Here is a 16,410-nt window from a genome sequence, read left to right as displayed (position 1 = left end):
CTCCCCCCACGGCACGCACCGGGGAGGCAAAGCCCGCGCGCACGCACGCGCGCTCGCACGGCCCCGCGCCAGACGCCGGGCCCGGCCCGGCCCGGCAGAACCCTCCCCCGACTCGGAGGGGGGAGGCGCGGGCCACAGCAGGCAAAGAGCAGCACACGGCCCCGCCGCGGGGCCGGCGCAACCCACACGCCAAAGCGGCGGGGCCCTGCCCACACGCTGCGGCAGTCGCTTCCCCGTGGCGACTGCACGCTCTGGATGGAGGAGCGGCGGCTGGGGGTTGTCCGGTACCCCCCAAGGCTCCCCTCTCAGATCGCTAGAGAAGGCTTTCTCACCGAGGGCGCATCGCCCCCTACCCAGCGGGGGCCCCCTTCAGGCCTACGGAAGTCCGCCGAGGTGGACGTCAGCGCTCGGCTGGGCAGGAGGGGCCTGCGGTAGGGGTAAGCAGCGGGCCGAAAAGCGAGCGTTCGCGGTCGGGGCCGGGGAAAGCCCGTGCCGCCTCGCGAGGAGACGCACCCAAGGCCGCGTGGGGACGAGACAGGCGCCCGCCCCCACCGGCACATCACCCGGCCCCACCACGTCCGCTCCCACGCCCGGGCGCGAGCCCCGCAGAGGGGGGGACCCACCCGGCGTGCGCCCGGCCACGTCAGTCCCCCCCGTACAGGGTGAGGACGACGACCAGGAGGCGGCCCCGGCCCCAACCGAGGGTGGGGAGCGGGGCCACGCCTCGCTTACCGTCTCGACCCCTCCCCCACTGCTCAAGAGAGTGGCTCGGCACACACGACCACCGCAGGGGTTACCCGAGAGGACACGCTGGGGACGGGAAGCGATGCCACCGCTCGGCCTCGGGCACCTGAGGGACAACCTGGAGCGCTCCAGGGGCACCACAGAGGGCCAAGGCGAGACACGCTCGCACCCCGGCGAGGGGATACGTGGCGTGGCGGCGGGGGCAGCCCTCCCCCACCGCGGGGGAGGGCCGCTCGCGAGACAAGACGCCGAGCAGGCGAGGAGGCGAGAGGTGTCTGCCGCGTCACAAGACCCCGGCCCCGCCGACACCACGAGGCACGGGAGACCGAGGTCGGGCCGGAGTCCGCACCCCTTCCTTGCCCCCGCCACCCACGGGCGGTGGAGGAGAGGCGAGGGGCCCGCAGGCAGAACGAGAAGAGAGGCCACGTTCACCATGAACGTCCCGTCCCTCGTCTGGCGCGGCTTAGGCCCGGCCCGGGAGAGCATGACGTCACCACATCGGTCAGGTGAGCGAGCGAGCGAGCGAGCCATGGGGCAGGGAAGCCCCAGAGCCAGAAGGGAGGGCCCGGCGAGGACAACCACCAGAGGAGGGCCTGCTTCAGCCTCGCCAGGCGCCACCCACTCCTCGTTCCTCTACGAGGAGAGTGGCCAACGACCCCAGGCGGAGAATGCCTGACACGCGGCACGGAGCCTGGGAGGGTGGGGTCGTGCCGGCCACCACCGGGTGCCTGCGGCAGGGAGCGCACGGGGTAAAAGACCCACGCCGCCACCTCACCCCACCGCCCTCGGGCCACCAGAGACCGGAGGCGGCACCACGGGCCACGTCAGCCGGACGCACACACGAGAGCCGGCGCGCAGGCCCGAGCGGGCGGCTCAAGTGTCAGAAGCAGAGTCAGCTTCTACCAGGCCAGGGCTCACGCAGAGACAAAGCCCAAGAGCCCCACACGCGTCCGGAGACCCAACACTCGGTGACAGACACCGAGAAAGACCGTGTCAGCACCTATCTGCTGGCAGAAAATGCCCAACACGAAAGGAAAAATGACAGCGCCCGGAAACGGGTCGGGTCCACGATTTGCAGGGGGGGCCCCGGGACCTCGGTCCGGCCACCTGCCCCCAGCCCTACCCCCATAAATGGCAGCCCCGAAGCTCTCGGGGGCCATCTGATCGACCGGGGGGGGGGAGGGGGAGGGGGAGGGGTTGAGGAGGAGCAGTGGGAATGGGAAGGGGAAGGGGAAGGGGAAGGGGAAGGGGAAGGGACGAGAGGGAGACGGGATCGGGCCGGGGACGCCCTGCCCGTTTCTCGCCCGCGTGGCCGGGGACTCGGGGAGATGCCACAGAGGCGCCTCCGAGGAGAGGGCCCCCCACGAGGGACCGCTCCCGAGCACCGGGCCGGGGAAAGCCTGCCTCCCCCACATCCCTCGCAGGACGCCCCCGTGCCGGTCCCCGAGTCCGGATGAAGTCTCGGTCCCTCAAATGCCACCGGAACCCACGCGGGCAGGCTTACGGGCCGGGGGGCGCCCTCCCTGGCCTCCCGCGCCAACAGGGGCCGGCCCAGCCACGTCTCCGGGTCCATCGGGACTCAGAAAACATTTCATCCAAGGAGGCGCCTCCGACGACCGGGAACCCCAGCGCGCCCGTCCCCGGCCTCACCGCACTGGGCCCGGGCCGCTCCTCGCCTCGGGAGCAGTCGTCCAAGGGACACAGACGAGGGCCGGACCACCTAGCCGCCGGCGGCCCGGGCGCGGGACACCCCGTCCCTTTCCCCCGCGGCGGCACGGCGCAGGCCGTGTCCGATCGGCTCGGGTCGGTCCCCGCGGCTGCAGGGGCACAGGCGGATGCTGGTCGACCAGGCCAGGCCACACGGCTTCCCCCTACACACGAGATCCCGGGAGCGCGGCGACAGTCACCCCCTCATCAGCCTGCGAGTCCAATCTGCGCCGAGAGCAGGACGCGCCCGCGGCTCAGCGCCACGGGGACTGTCACCGCCGGTGTCGCCAGCCTCCCCGAAGTCTGCCTCGGGCCCCGCCGCCGAGCCCCATCCCTTGCCGAGGTCGCCGACGCTCGGGAGAAGAGGGACGATCTCAAGAGCGGCAGCCAGATGGCGCCCGACAGCCGTCGCCAACGTCCCCGGAACCGATCCCGACCGCCGGCCGCCCAAACGCCCGAGACCGTCCCGGGCTGAGGCGCCGGGCGGCCGGCCGGCGCGACCCCGTGGCGTCCGCCTCGGAGCCCGCTCACCCTCGTCACGGCACGGCACGGCACGGCGGCATGAGGCGACGCGACGCGACGCGACCCACCCCGGCAGCAGATCAGGGCGGGGAGGACGGAGGGAGCCGGGGTTTGGCAAGACACGGCCGGCCGGGCGGGCGGCTGCCGCGAAGGGGACGCGCTCCCCACGCGATTCCCCGGGCGGGGGAGATCACACGGACACGCCGGCGGGTGGCCCAGAGCGACCAGGACGAGATCCCGGGTTCCCGGCGGCGGGGGGGGGGTGGGAAGGGGAGGAGGGAAACAGGGAGGGAAGGCGTTGTATAGCAAGTTTAGTCATTCACACACATTAATCTGTAAGCCCACTCAATTTCTACACCGATTCCAGCTCCTCCTCCTATTTGATGTCGTACACTTTCCTGTTTTATAGACCCATATTGGCCTCCATCCTGTGTCAGAACTCCCTTCACTGCCTATAACTCACAGAGCATGGCCACAAATTGTCCAGAGAGAGAATATTCTCCCTCTCTGCCGGGGGCTGTAAACAAATCTCAATCTCAGTATGAAATTTCAGGGCCACTGTATATGAACTGAGCTTTCAGCCCTGCCTTTGTGCAGCAGTGTTTGCTATGACCAAGTCCAATTTCTCTTCTCATGAAAACACATTAACAATGGAGCCAAGAAGACAAAGCAGCTCTGGAACGGCAGTTTTGCACCCCTACCTTCTACATACACCAACAATGGTATTTCTTATGGGATCCCCAATCTGTTTTGTTCCACACACACCCCATCTAGAGCTCAGTCCTTCTTCCAGTACCCCGAGGCTTCCTGTGTGCAGTGGGACCCAGCCCTCTACCTGAGTTCCTCATTGATCTCCAACAGCCAGTCCCAGCTTGTCCCTGCCAGCTAGCATATAGGGACAGGGACGCAGGGATTCTCCGTGTCAGTTTTCCTAAGTTCTGTCTGCCACGCTCTTGCCACTTACTCCTCCAAATTTTCGAAGCTCTTCTGTCCACTCTGTCCTCCCGGCTGGAGACGGGACACCCCAGTGTGTGGGTGCCTTTCTTCCTATGACACTTCATCACTGCAGGATTGGTCCTGCACCAAATTTTTAATTTCTCATTTTTTTAAACCAGATTTTATAAAAATCTTCCTGTATTTTGAAATGAGAGACATTCTGCCAAAGTTCAGTAGATGTGTGCTATTCAATGGGTTTTTAGATGTAATTCTGGTATTTGTGGGAGAGGGCGAGGTATGAGTCTCTACTCAGCCATCTGGGCTCTTCTCAATTTCAAAATAAGGCTAGGTCTTCCTTACTATAAGCAAGCTTTTCTAATTTTCAGTGTATAACCCTTGTATTTTCCCTTACCTATATTGGATGATGGTTCAGAACATACACAACCTCCTGAAGAAACATGCCCCAATCTGTCTTGTGCTACCACCTAGCTGACCTGCGACTGAGTAATCGAAGTTTTGTTCTTTACCTAATTCTTAATTCTTTAGAATATATCATTCTACTCTCATAAATGCTTATTGTACTTAGGACAAATATTTTAAAGTAGAAAGACAACTTAATTACTCTATAGATGACTAATGAGTGAATTCCAATTAACATATTATGTTAATGCTTTAAAACTACTCATGAAATACAGACACATTTAAAAAGATGGAAGTATCACCTAAAGGAAAAAGGTATAGATTTGCAAACATCCCCCGAATTGACCCTCATGAATGGTTTTGTGCAAGTCTTTCATTCTGGTTTGAATGACTTGGTCTCTGTCTCATTCTGTCTCTTTCAGTCTCTCTCTCTTTTTCACACACCACAGGATACAATTACATCTATGAAGACTTCACACATTTGATCATAGAGATGGTATCCCGGATGCAAATAGTGGATTCACAACCATCCAACATGAGGGCTGCCCTGACATCACGCAGAGACCTAGCACTCACTTTTCCAGCTGTACAGTATTCATGTATCCTTGTGAACTAGAACTGATGGATTCCATCCACTCTACATGAAGATTAGTGTGGCTTCCACTTTCCTACTAATTTACCCAGGACTCTGATAGATATCTTTAAAAAGACATCTTTGAAAAGTTGTGCAAGCATTTTAGTGGAATCAACAATTAGGATCAGCACTGCTGGGAAAGGGATGCACCTGTTGAACTTTCATGCATCCTGCACACCATTCTCCCAAAGAGAAGTGTCAGCTCACTCTTCCCTCCAGGATATCTACTGGGGCCTCAGCCTCCTCATGTTTTCACTACAGCTGGTAATCACCAGGCTGAAAACCTGACAGTGTGATGGTGACCAATGCTGTCTCCAGAGTGCGTATGTCTGCACGTGTCCTCACCTCAGAAGCCGAGCATCTTTAACATACACTGGCCACCTGCAATGCCTCTCGGTGGAATTGCATGTGTTTGTTCTATTTCTATTTAGAACACCGGGTTTTGAGATGTTTTTTGACCACCGGGATGTGAAATCTTTCTCCAAACTTGGGTTATGAGAAATGAGTTTTCTAGGTTTTGGTTTGTCTTCTCAGCTGTCTTTCTTGGCTTTTGTTTGTTGGTTGGTTTTCTTTGGTTCTGCTTTCTCACAGAAAGAACTAAGCATCTTCCTTCTGACTCTGGTTTCATACGTAGAACTGCAGTACCTATCCTGAGATTAGGTACATAGTTACTATAACAGCTTCACTGTGTATACCTCATCTTTAATCCACATGGATTGCCCTTTTAAATGACTAAAATGCTATTTCAAATAAAGCAACCAAAAGAAAAATTCACCATTCCCTGGTTAAAATATGTAGGCAAACACAAACAGCTACGTTTTGTATGACGTCACCGGTAGGGAACATCATGAATATGTAAGTACAGAGAGAGAAATGGGATTAGGGCTGGTCAGGACCTGGGGGAGGGAGGAAGGGGAGTGTGTGTTTTGGATACAGGGCTTTATTTTGAGGAAAGAAATAGTCTGAAACTAAACAGTAGTGATGTTCGCACAGAACTGTGAATGCACTTTATGCTCCTGAATTGCAAAATTTAAAATGGAAAAAACCCCTAGATTTTATTATTATAAACTTAAAACTTACAAAAAATGATGCTGTAAATGACATGAAATAATACAATGAAATTACAGGGAAAAAAAAAAAAAAAACAAATGAAAACCATACCAGAGAAGGGAAGTTAACTTCCTTTCGGGAAGTGGGTTGATTTTGAGAATTAGGAGATGACAGTGCTGGTGGTTGCAGAGCTCAGCCTGTGGGGGTGGTGATGCCTGAATTGGCTCTGGGTTGTCTAGAGGTGCAGGTGTAGGTGCAGGAGGAGCCACAGAAGCAGGCTCAGGGTCTCCCTGTAGGACTGATGGAGTGTGACATGGCTCTTTATTTTTCTCAGGTGCAGCCTCAGGTATCACTACAGGGTTGGTGGATTGGGGCCCAGTCCTTGGTCTCCTGCAGGAGCAGATGCAGTTTCTCTGCCGGAGTGGTGTTTTCTCCTCTCGCTCTGCATCTCCTGATGGATCAGGTACTTCCTTTCTTTTGTCCCTGGTGTCTTCTCCTTCTACTATCTCCTGTGGTTATGTATCTGTAGGAAATGAAGAGAGATTTAAGTCTTATGGATGTTCTACAGCTGTGAGAGAGGAAAACTTTACCCACATGCCTCCCTTTCCATGTACATTTTCAAGGACAGAAATCGTCCCAGAGCTTTATAGACAAGCCTTACCCAGAAACCCCCAACAGGATATGTTCTGTGACTACATTCCACCAGATGGGTGGTCTGAGGCCAATATTTGCTCTGGTCCCGGAATCCTCACTGTGTGAGCCAGTCCTCACATCCGCTTACACACTGGCATATCCCCACTGCCCTTCTCACCTTCAGGATCTGCCTAGGTGGGCTTCAGGCGATCCAGCTGACTCACAGGAAGGTTGGCCTTGTACTCCAGGTTGAAGCCATGTGTGCTGAGCTGCCCCTCATTGCCAGGTAGGACCCTGGGGACTGGCCTGGGTGGTGTCTGGGCAGGAAGCCTTCACCATTCATCTCTGGGCCCTGGTTTGGGAGATCCCTTTGTGTCCACACTCACCCGGAGCCTGTGCTGGCCCTCGGCAGTGTGGCATACCAGCCTCTCACTCAGGGAGGTGGAGTGGGTGTTCTCGCTTACCAGCTCCTGTCCGATCTGTGGTGTGGGGCTCTGCAATGACAGTGACCAACAGCTGGCCTGGCCCGGAGATCTCAGAGCCCTGCCTGGCCAGCATCACTGCCTCTTCTGCCCACTCAACCCTCTGCTGCCAGATAAGACACTTAGTGCTTGGTGTGCTCACACAGTCACCCGGGAGAGAAGACACACCCAGAGGGCTTGGGCTTCACCTCAGGCAGAAGGGCCCTACCCCGGGTCTCCATGTCCCAGCCGGCCAGCTTTGACCCGGGTTGTGGACGTGCCTGGCCCGCCAGGCCTCTGACCCTGTCTCAGCCTGCTCTTGCTTGAGGCAGATCTCCCCACATGACCACCCCACCTCCACGGTCCAGGAAGGGGACGTAGGTCTACCTGGCTGGGATCCAACTGGCTGTCTGCTCTAGGCCTCCCTGTGTTACCTTTGGGTCCCTCAGGGTAAAGGGCAAAAGGCACCCGGAGTGAGACCTGACCCAACGTCTGCAGCGTCGGTAAAGGCCCTCACTGGTGCTTTCCTGAGGCCAGGGCCTTGGGACATTGGGACACGACAGGACATGTTTGAGCACTTCCAACCGAGTGAGCTGGGTAGGGAGCTTCTCTAGAAAGTGGGAGCCTGGTTACCTAGGTTCCAAGTTCTGTTGGGCTCTATTGCCAGGGAAGTGAGGTCACATCCTGGGGTCCCCTTACCCAAGCTTCCTCCACACGCAAAGCTCCCCAAGGGCCTTTCTGGGCTGCTGATTGCATGTCTCCCACCCCCATGCCATGTCCACACACAGTGACAGCAACTCAGAACACCCCAGAGCCCTGGGGAGGCTTTGGTGCAGCCAGGGCCCCAGCTCTAAGGACACAGCTGGGTTCAGACCTGGTTCCCTCTTCTCAGCAGTGCTGTGACCCTTGACAAGCCATGTGCCTCTCAGGGCCTCCCCAATCCCCCATCTGCACTGTGGGGCTCATTCTTGCCTCTGCTCCCTAGGGAAGCCTTCATGTCTATAGAACCCTAAACCCCTACAGCACCTGTAAATCCTTGTGCTGGCATCACAGGAAGCTCATGCACAGGCTCAGAAAAGGGAGGGTTAAATAGAGGGCTGGTGCAGTGTAGAACACTCCCCACACAGGCCTGGGCCTGCAGAAAATCACACTCCTTGTTGCCTGCTTCACCAGCTCCCTGTGGGCGGGTTTACTTTAAATACAATTCTCACTTCATCTGCTACTGGCATACAGCCTTCTAGGTCCTCCTGTTATGTTCACATTCAGGCCCAGTGTCCCATCTTGGCCTCTGTGGTGGGCTGCCCCACAATGGCTCCCTGCTTCTTTGCCTTCTGTTCACACATCTTAGTGTAATCCCCACACCCACCTCTCCATGGTGGATGGACACTGTGACAGGATTCTGACAAGTAGACTGACTTATGAAAATTGTAAGACATTTACTCATTCTCATCTCCAGTGTTCATTCTCTCTCTCTCTCTCTCAGTGTCTGTTTGTCTGTCTTTTCTCCCTTTCTGCCTCTCTGTGTTTCAGTCTCTCTTTCCCTTATATATGTGTTTATATATATAAATATATGTGTGTACATATATATGTGTGTATATATATGCGTGTATGTACTTACGTGTGTGGATTGATAGGGCCAAGGGTACATCACTTCTAAAGACACCTTAATAACAAACTGATTATTTTAAATTCATATTACTGAACCAAAAAACATCATTGAAAGTTGTGCAAGAGCTTTGGTGTGATCAACTCTAAGGATCAGCACTGCTGGGGAAGGGATCAAACTATGGCACTTTCATGCATCCTGCACACTGTTCTCCCAGAGAGGAATGTCCACTGACTCTCACCTCCAGGGGATCTGCTGGGGCCTCTGCCTCCTCACATTGTCACCAGAGCTGGTTGTCACCACGCTGAGAGCTGCCAGCGTGCTGGGGACCAGTGCTGTCTCCATAGTGTGTGCAACTGCGTGTGTCCTCGCCTGAGAGGCCAAGCATCTCTAACAGACACTGGCCACCTGCACTGCCTCTCATTGGAATTGCCTGTGTTTGTTCTGTTTCCTTTTAGAAAACTGAGTTTCAAGAGATCTTTTCACCACAGGAATTTGAAATCTTTCTCGGACCTTGGGTCATAAGGGATGCTTTTCCATGTTGTGGTTTGTCTTTTCAGACGTCTTTCTTGGCTTTTCTTTTTTTTGTTTTCTGTTTTTGTTTGGTTTTCTTTTGCCACAGGAAGAGCTAAGCATCTCCATTCTGGCTCTGGTTTCACACATAAAACAGCAGTGCTTACCCTGAGATTATGCACATAGTTACTAAAAGGACCTTATTTTGTACACCTCATGTTCAATCCGTCTGGATTTCCCTTTCAAATAGCAAAAATGCTTTTTCAAGTAAAAAAAATCACCATCAACAGATGACTGGATAAATAAGATGTGCTATATTTATGCAATGCAATACTATTCAGCCATAAAAACCAACAACATAACGCCATTTGCAGCAACATGGATGTTCCTGGAGAATGTCATCATCCTAAGTGAAGTAAGCTACAAAGAGAGAGAAAAGTACCATATGAGATCGCTCATATGTGCAATCTAAAAAAATAAAATAAAGTAAAAAACAGAAACAGACTCATAGACATAGAATACAAACTGGTGTTTGCCAGGGGGACGGGGGTGGGAAGGGACAGATTGGGATTTTGAAATGTAGAATAGATAAACAAGATCGTACTGTATACCACAGGGAAACATAGACAGGATCTTGTGGTGGCTCACAGCAAAAGAAAGAGGCAATGAATGTATGTATGTTCATGTATACCAGAAAAATTGTGCTCTACACTGTAATTTGACACAATATTATAAAATGAGTACAACTCGGAGAGACAAAGAAGATGGTGGAGTAGAAGGACGCTCGTAAGTCACCCTCTCCCACAAATACACCAAGACCCACATCTACAGACCCACTCAGCCAACCAGAGCACCTACGGAATTCTGACAGAACATCGCCCTCTTCAAAAGATAAAGACACCAAAAAATGTGGTAGGAGAAAAGGAAAAAAGAAAGAACAAAAGGCAAAGCAGTGCAGGACGGGTCCTGTGGGGAGGGAGCAGCAAAGGAGGACTGGCGCTCGCTCTCTGGGTCTCCCCTCTCCAACTGAGAGGCCAGCGGGACGGAGGGGGAGCCTCCGAGGCTCGGATCTGTACAGAGCAGCCCTGGTCTGACAGAACTAAGTTAAACGGGCACAGAGCGTCCCCCCGACACCCAGCCTGAGACGCGGGCCGGCAGCGGCAGGCAGGGCCAGGTTGCACAAGCCGGGCGGAGGACGGGGACAGCTGCACGGAGGCAGCCCCGGGGGACTACAAGGGGCTGCGCGCCGTGGCTGTGGGTGCACAGGGCAGAACAAACTGGGCCCTCCATAACAGCAATGTTGATGTGCTCTCGGGGGAAGGGTGCATACCCCCATCTCTGAAAACCCACGGAAACTTTTCAGGGGAAGAGAGGGGGGCTCAGGCACAGCCGCCATATCCCCCGGCGCTGAGCACCCAGGCGGGGGCGGGGGCGAAACCTGCACCCGCACCGAAGGACATAGCAGCCTCAAGGGCCAGACTGAGACGGGCCTACAGCCCGGGGCAGATAGGATCCTTCCACCCTGGTCCCTCAGGGAACTTGCTGCACAAAGACAACCAAGGAGCTGGGTTTTGGCTCGGAGCAGGGACAAGGCTGTCCCTGGGTCTTCCCGAGCCCACCTGCGGAGCGCCGACCAGGGCGGCGCAGGTAGACGGAGAGCGGCCCCCCGCCTGTCAGGCAGGAACACAGCCCCTGACCGAGGTGCTGGGAGGGGGCACGACCCCGCCCTCCTACCTGGCCAGTCTGCAACATCTGACTGCGGCATGCGGAGGGGCAGTGACCCGCCCGCCCACAGCAGAGGAGAGCTGCACCTGACCCCGTGTTAGGCGGGGGCACGATCTGCTTGCCGACAGGTGCTGGGAGCAGCACAGAAGAGGGCACCAACGGAGGGCCTCTGAAAACAACAAGCTGAGCTTCCAAAACAGGACGAAGACAGAAAGACTTCACATTAAAAGCACACAGACTCCAGGAGAACACCGACAACCCCCCCTTTTTTTCCTTTTTTTAAAATCTGTTTTTACCTGTTCTATTTTCTATTACTCTCTTAATTCTTACTTCTTAATTCATTTCTATTTCTCTTGGGTTTTGATGTCCTGTTATTGATTAGACACAGGTTTCAAATATATCTATTCATCTACCCCACCTTTTTTAAAGGTTTTAAAAGGAAGTCTCAACGCGATTAATACTCTGCTTCAACTCGATCTTCTATTATTCATTATACACTGTTTTCAAACCCTCTTTCTCCCTTCTTTTAAAATTCTCTCTCTTATTTTTTCTTTTTTCCTAAGTTCTATTCCTAAATACGCATTAGATAGATAAAATCCTTAAGATTCAAAATAGACAACTGATACTCCATAAACCACAGTGCCAGAGAGGTATGAGCAAGACGAAAAAGCAGAGAAACCTTTCCCAATTAAAAGAACAAGAGAAATCCCCTGAAAGAAAGATCAATGAAATAGACATCGATAGCCTACTAGATCAAGATTTAAAAAAAGGAGTGATCAAATTGCTGAAGGAATTGAAAGAGATAGTGTTTAGAGATATAAAATATGTCAAAAATGAAATTGAAGCTATAAAGAAGAGCCAAGTAGAATGGGTAAACTCATTGACAGAGATGAGGAATGATCTAATAGCTGTGCAAAGCCGACTAGATAATGCAGAGGAACGAACTAGTGATCTAGAAGACAGGGCAATAGAAAGCACCCATTCAGAAGAACTACAAGATAAGCAAATAAAAAATAATGAAAATAGCATAAGGGACATATGGGATAATATAAAGCGTCCCAATCTTTGCATAATAGGGGTCCCAGAAGGGGAAGAAGAATCAAAGGGGATTGAAAAGGTTTTCGAAGAAATCATGACTAAAAACTTCCCAAACTTAAAGAAGGAATCATATCCAAGTACAGGAAGCTCAGAGGGTCCCAAACAGGAAGAATCCAAATAGACCCACACCAAGACATATCATAATCAAAATGGCCAGAGTCAAGGATAAAGAAATGATTCCAAAGGCAGCAAGAGAAAAGCAAAGCGTAAGTTACAAGGGGACCCTCTTAAGGCTCTCAGCTGATTTCTCTACACAAACACTACAGGCCAGAAGGGAGTAGTAAGATATATTGAAAGCTCTGAAAGAAAAAAAGATGCAGCCTAGGATACTTTATCCAGCAAGGCTATCCGTTAGGATAGAAGGAGAAATAAAGAATTTCACAGACAAAAAAAAGCTACAGGAGTTTAGCAACACTAAATCCATGCTAAAAAAATATTGAAAGGGCTATTCTAAATAGGAAAGCAGCAGGATGCTACAGAAATGAGAAACTCACAACTGGAAAGGTGATAACTCATGAATTACAAATAAAGAAAACATGAAATTATAAAAGAAGACATACAAATCACTGAGAGTGTGAGAGGGAGGCAGGGAAATATAGAATATTTTTTTCCTTTCTTTTTTTAAATTTTTTTAACAGTAGGATGGGTTTGAGATCATGTTACTATCAGTTTAATAAAAACAGTTATAGTAATGGGTTAATAGATTTACAAAAAAGGGTAACGAAAAGTCAAAAATTTACAAGGGAGTCACAAAAATCAAATAAAATCCATGATAATACAAAGGAAAATTACCAACCCACAAAAGGAAGAAGAAAGGAACAAAGAGGATATACCAATTCAACTGCAAAGATAAGTTCAAAATGGCAATAAACACACATCTATCATTAATTACTGTGAATGTTAATGGACTAAATGCTCCAGTCAAAAGACATAGAGTGGCAGACTGGATAATAAAGCAAGAACCTTCAATATGCTGCATACAAAAGACCCACTTTAGGGAGAAGGACAGATATAGATTGAGAGTGGAAGGATGGAAAAGGATATTCCATGCAAATGGAAAAACCAAAAAAGCAGGTGTTGCAGTACTAATTTCAGACAAAATAGACTTTAAAACAAGGGCCATAAAGAAAGATAAAGAAGGACATTTTATAATGATTAAAGGAGTGATACAAGATGAAGATATTACACTTGTTAATATATATGCACCCAATATAGGAGCACCTAAGTACATACAAGAATTACTAACAGAGATAAAGGGGGATATTGATGGGAATACAATCATAGTTGGAGATTTTCACACTGCATTTACATCACTAGACAGATCTTCCAGAAAGAAAATAAATAAGGCAACAGAGAAATTAAATACTAAAATAGAAAAACTAGATTTGGTGGATATTTTCAGAGCATTACACCCCCCAAAAATAGGATATACATTCTTTTCAAGTGCACATGGAACATTTTCCAGGATCGATTATATACTTGGACACACAAAAAAAAAACTCAACAATTTTAAGAAGATAGAAATTATCTCAAGCATCTTTACTGACCACAATGCCATGAAACTGGAAATCAACAACAGAGAAACAAAGGAGAAAAAAAGGAAAGCATGGAGATTAAACAACATGTTATTGAAAAAACAATGGATCAATGAGGAAATCAAAGCTGAAATTAAAAAATACCTTGAGACAAATGATAATGAAAGCACAACCACTCAAAACCTATGGGACACAGCAATGGCAATGCAAAGAGGGAAGTTTATAGCGATACAGGCCTTCCTCAGGAAATAAGAACAATCGCAAATAAACATATTAACCCACCACTTGAATGAATTAGAAAAAGAAGAACAAAAAGCCCCAAAAAGCAGCAGAAGGAAGGAAATAATAAAGATCAGAGAGGAATTAAATACAATAGAGATTAACAAGACCATAGAAAAAATCAACCAAACCAAAAGCTGGTTTTTTGAAACAGTAAATAAAATCGACAAACCTCTGGCCAAACTCACAAAGAAGAAAAAAGAGAGAGCACAAATTAGCAAAATAAGAAAGGAAAATGGAGAAATTACAACAAACAAAATAGAAATACAGAATATCATAAGAGAATATTATGAAAAACTATATGGAAACAAACTGGATAACCTAGAGGAGTTGGGCAAGTTTCTGGAAACATATTGTCCACCAAAACTGAATAAAGAACAAACTAAACACTTGAACAATCCAATCACTAGAAAGGAAATAGAAATAGCAATTAAAAAACTCCCTACAAATAAAAGTCCAGAACCGGATGGCTTCACAGGGGAATTCTACCAAACATACAATGAAGAACTCATACCAGTCCTTCTCAAACTCTTCCAGACGATTGAAAAGGAGGGAATACTCCCAAACTCATTCTATGAAGCCACCATCACCCTGATACCAAAACCAGGCAAAGACACTACAAAAAAAGAGAATTATAGGCCAATATCATTGATGAACATAGACGCCAAAATCCTCACGAACATTTTAGCAAATAGAATCCAACAACACATAAAAAAGATTATACATCATGACCAAGTGGGGTTCATCCCAGGGACACAAGGCTGGTTCAACATATGCAAATCAATCAATGTAATACATCACATCAACAAGAGAAAGGACAAAAACCACATGATCATCTCAATCGATACCGAAAAAGCATTTGATAAAATTCAACATCCATTTATGATAAAAACTCTCGCAAAAGTGGGTATAGAGGGAACATATATCAATATAATATAAGCTATATATGACAAACCTACAGCCAGCATAGTACTCAACGGTGAAAAACTCAAAAGCTTCCCACTAAAATCTGGGACAAGACAAGGATGCCCACTATCACCCCTCCTATTCAACATAGTCCTGGAAGTCCTAGCCACAGCAGTCAGGCAAGAGAAAGAAATAAAAGGGATCCAAATTGGAAAAGAAGAGGTAAAAGTGTCATTATATGCTGATGACATGTTTCTATATATAGAAAACCCTAAAAGGTCCACACAAAAGCTACTAGAGCTGATTGAAGAATTCAGCAAGGTAGCAGGTTACAAAATTAACGTTCAAAAATCAGTTTCATTTCTTTACACTAGCGATAAATCAACAGAAAAAGAAAGTAAAGGAACAATCCCCTTTAAAATAGCACCCAAAGTAATAAAATATCTGGGAATAAATCTAACCAAGGAGGTGAAAGAATTACACACAGAAAACTATAAACCATTGATGAAGGAAATTAAAGAAGACTTTAAAAAATGGAAAGATATTCCATGCTCTTGGTTTGGAAGAATCAGTATTGTTAAAATGGTCACACTGCCCAAGGCAATCTACAGATTTAATGCAATCCCTATCCAATTACCCAGGACATATTTCACAGAACTAGAACAAATCATAATAAAATTTATATGGAACCATCAAAGACCTAGAATTGCCAAAGCATTACTGAAGAGAAAGAAAGAGGCTGGAGGAATAACTCTCCCAGACTTCAGACAATACTATAGAGCTACAGTCATCAAAACAGCATGGTATTGGTACCAAAACAGACATATAGACCAATGGAACAGAATGGAGAGCCCAGAAATTAACCCACAAACTTTCGGTCAACTCATCTTCGACAAAGGAGGCAACAATATACAATGGAATAAAGACAGTCTCTTCAGCAAATGGTGTTGGGAAAACTGGACAGCAGCATGTAAAACAGTGAAGCTAGAACACTCCCTTACACCATATACAAAAATCAACTCAAAGTGGATTAAAGACTTAAACATAAGACAAGGTACAATAAACCTACTAGAGGAAAACATAGGCAAAACATTTTCTGACATACATTTCAAACATTTTCTCCTAGAAGAAATAAAAGCAAGAATAAACAAATGGGACCTAATGAAACTTACAAGCTTCTGCACAGCAAAGGAAACCAGAAGTAAAACAAAACGACAAACTATGGAATGGGAGAAAATTTTTGCAAATGAAACCAATGAAGGCTTGATCTCCAAAATATATAAGCAGCTCTTATGACTTAATAAGAAAAAAACAAACAACCCAATCCAAAAACAGGCAGAAGACCTAAACAAGCAATTCTCCAAGGAAGAATAACAAATGATCCATAGGCACATGAAACAATACTCAATATCACTAATTATCAGAGAAATGCAAATCTAAATTGCAATGAGGTATCCCCTCACACCAGTCAGAATGGCCATCATTCAAAAGTCCACAAATGACAAATGCTGGAGAGGTTGTGTAGAAAAGGGAACCCTGCTACACTGCTGATGGGAATGTAGTTTGGTGCAGCCACTGTGGAAAACAGCATGGAGATTCCTCAAAAGACTAGGAATAGACATCATATGACCCAGGAATCCT

General features: G+C 49.1%; 1 long non-coding RNA gene across 5 annotated transcripts in view; it reads right to left on the bottom strand.

The window, feature by feature from the left end:
- Positions 1-6,076: 6,076 nt before the first annotated feature.
- The window catches only part of LOC140692159 (uncharacterized), a 36,210-nt gene continuing 25,876 nt past the window's right edge, over positions 6,077-16,410 (bottom strand). For 2 of the 5 annotated variants that reach the window (XR_012067733.1, XR_012067735.1), the window contains 2 exons: positions 6,825-9,646; positions 6,077-6,536 (listed from right to left, as the gene is read on the bottom strand). This is a non-coding gene — a long non-coding RNA (uncharacterized lncRNA). The remainder of the gene's footprint in view (positions 6,537-6,824; positions 9,647-16,410) is intronic. The other 3 variants (XR_012067734.1, XR_012067736.1, XR_012067737.1) reach the window with 2 other exon arrangements.

The sequence above is a fragment of the Vicugna pacos genome, unplaced genomic scaffold (assembly GCF_048564905.1).
Source record: "Vicugna pacos unplaced genomic scaffold, VicPac4 SAC-SAT, whole genome shotgun sequence".
In the NCBI taxonomy this organism is placed as follows: domain Eukaryota; kingdom Metazoa; phylum Chordata; class Mammalia; order Artiodactyla; family Camelidae; genus Vicugna; species Vicugna pacos.
The sequence above is the reverse complement of the archived record's forward strand: the minus strand, read 5'-3'. Positions and strand labels throughout refer to the sequence as shown.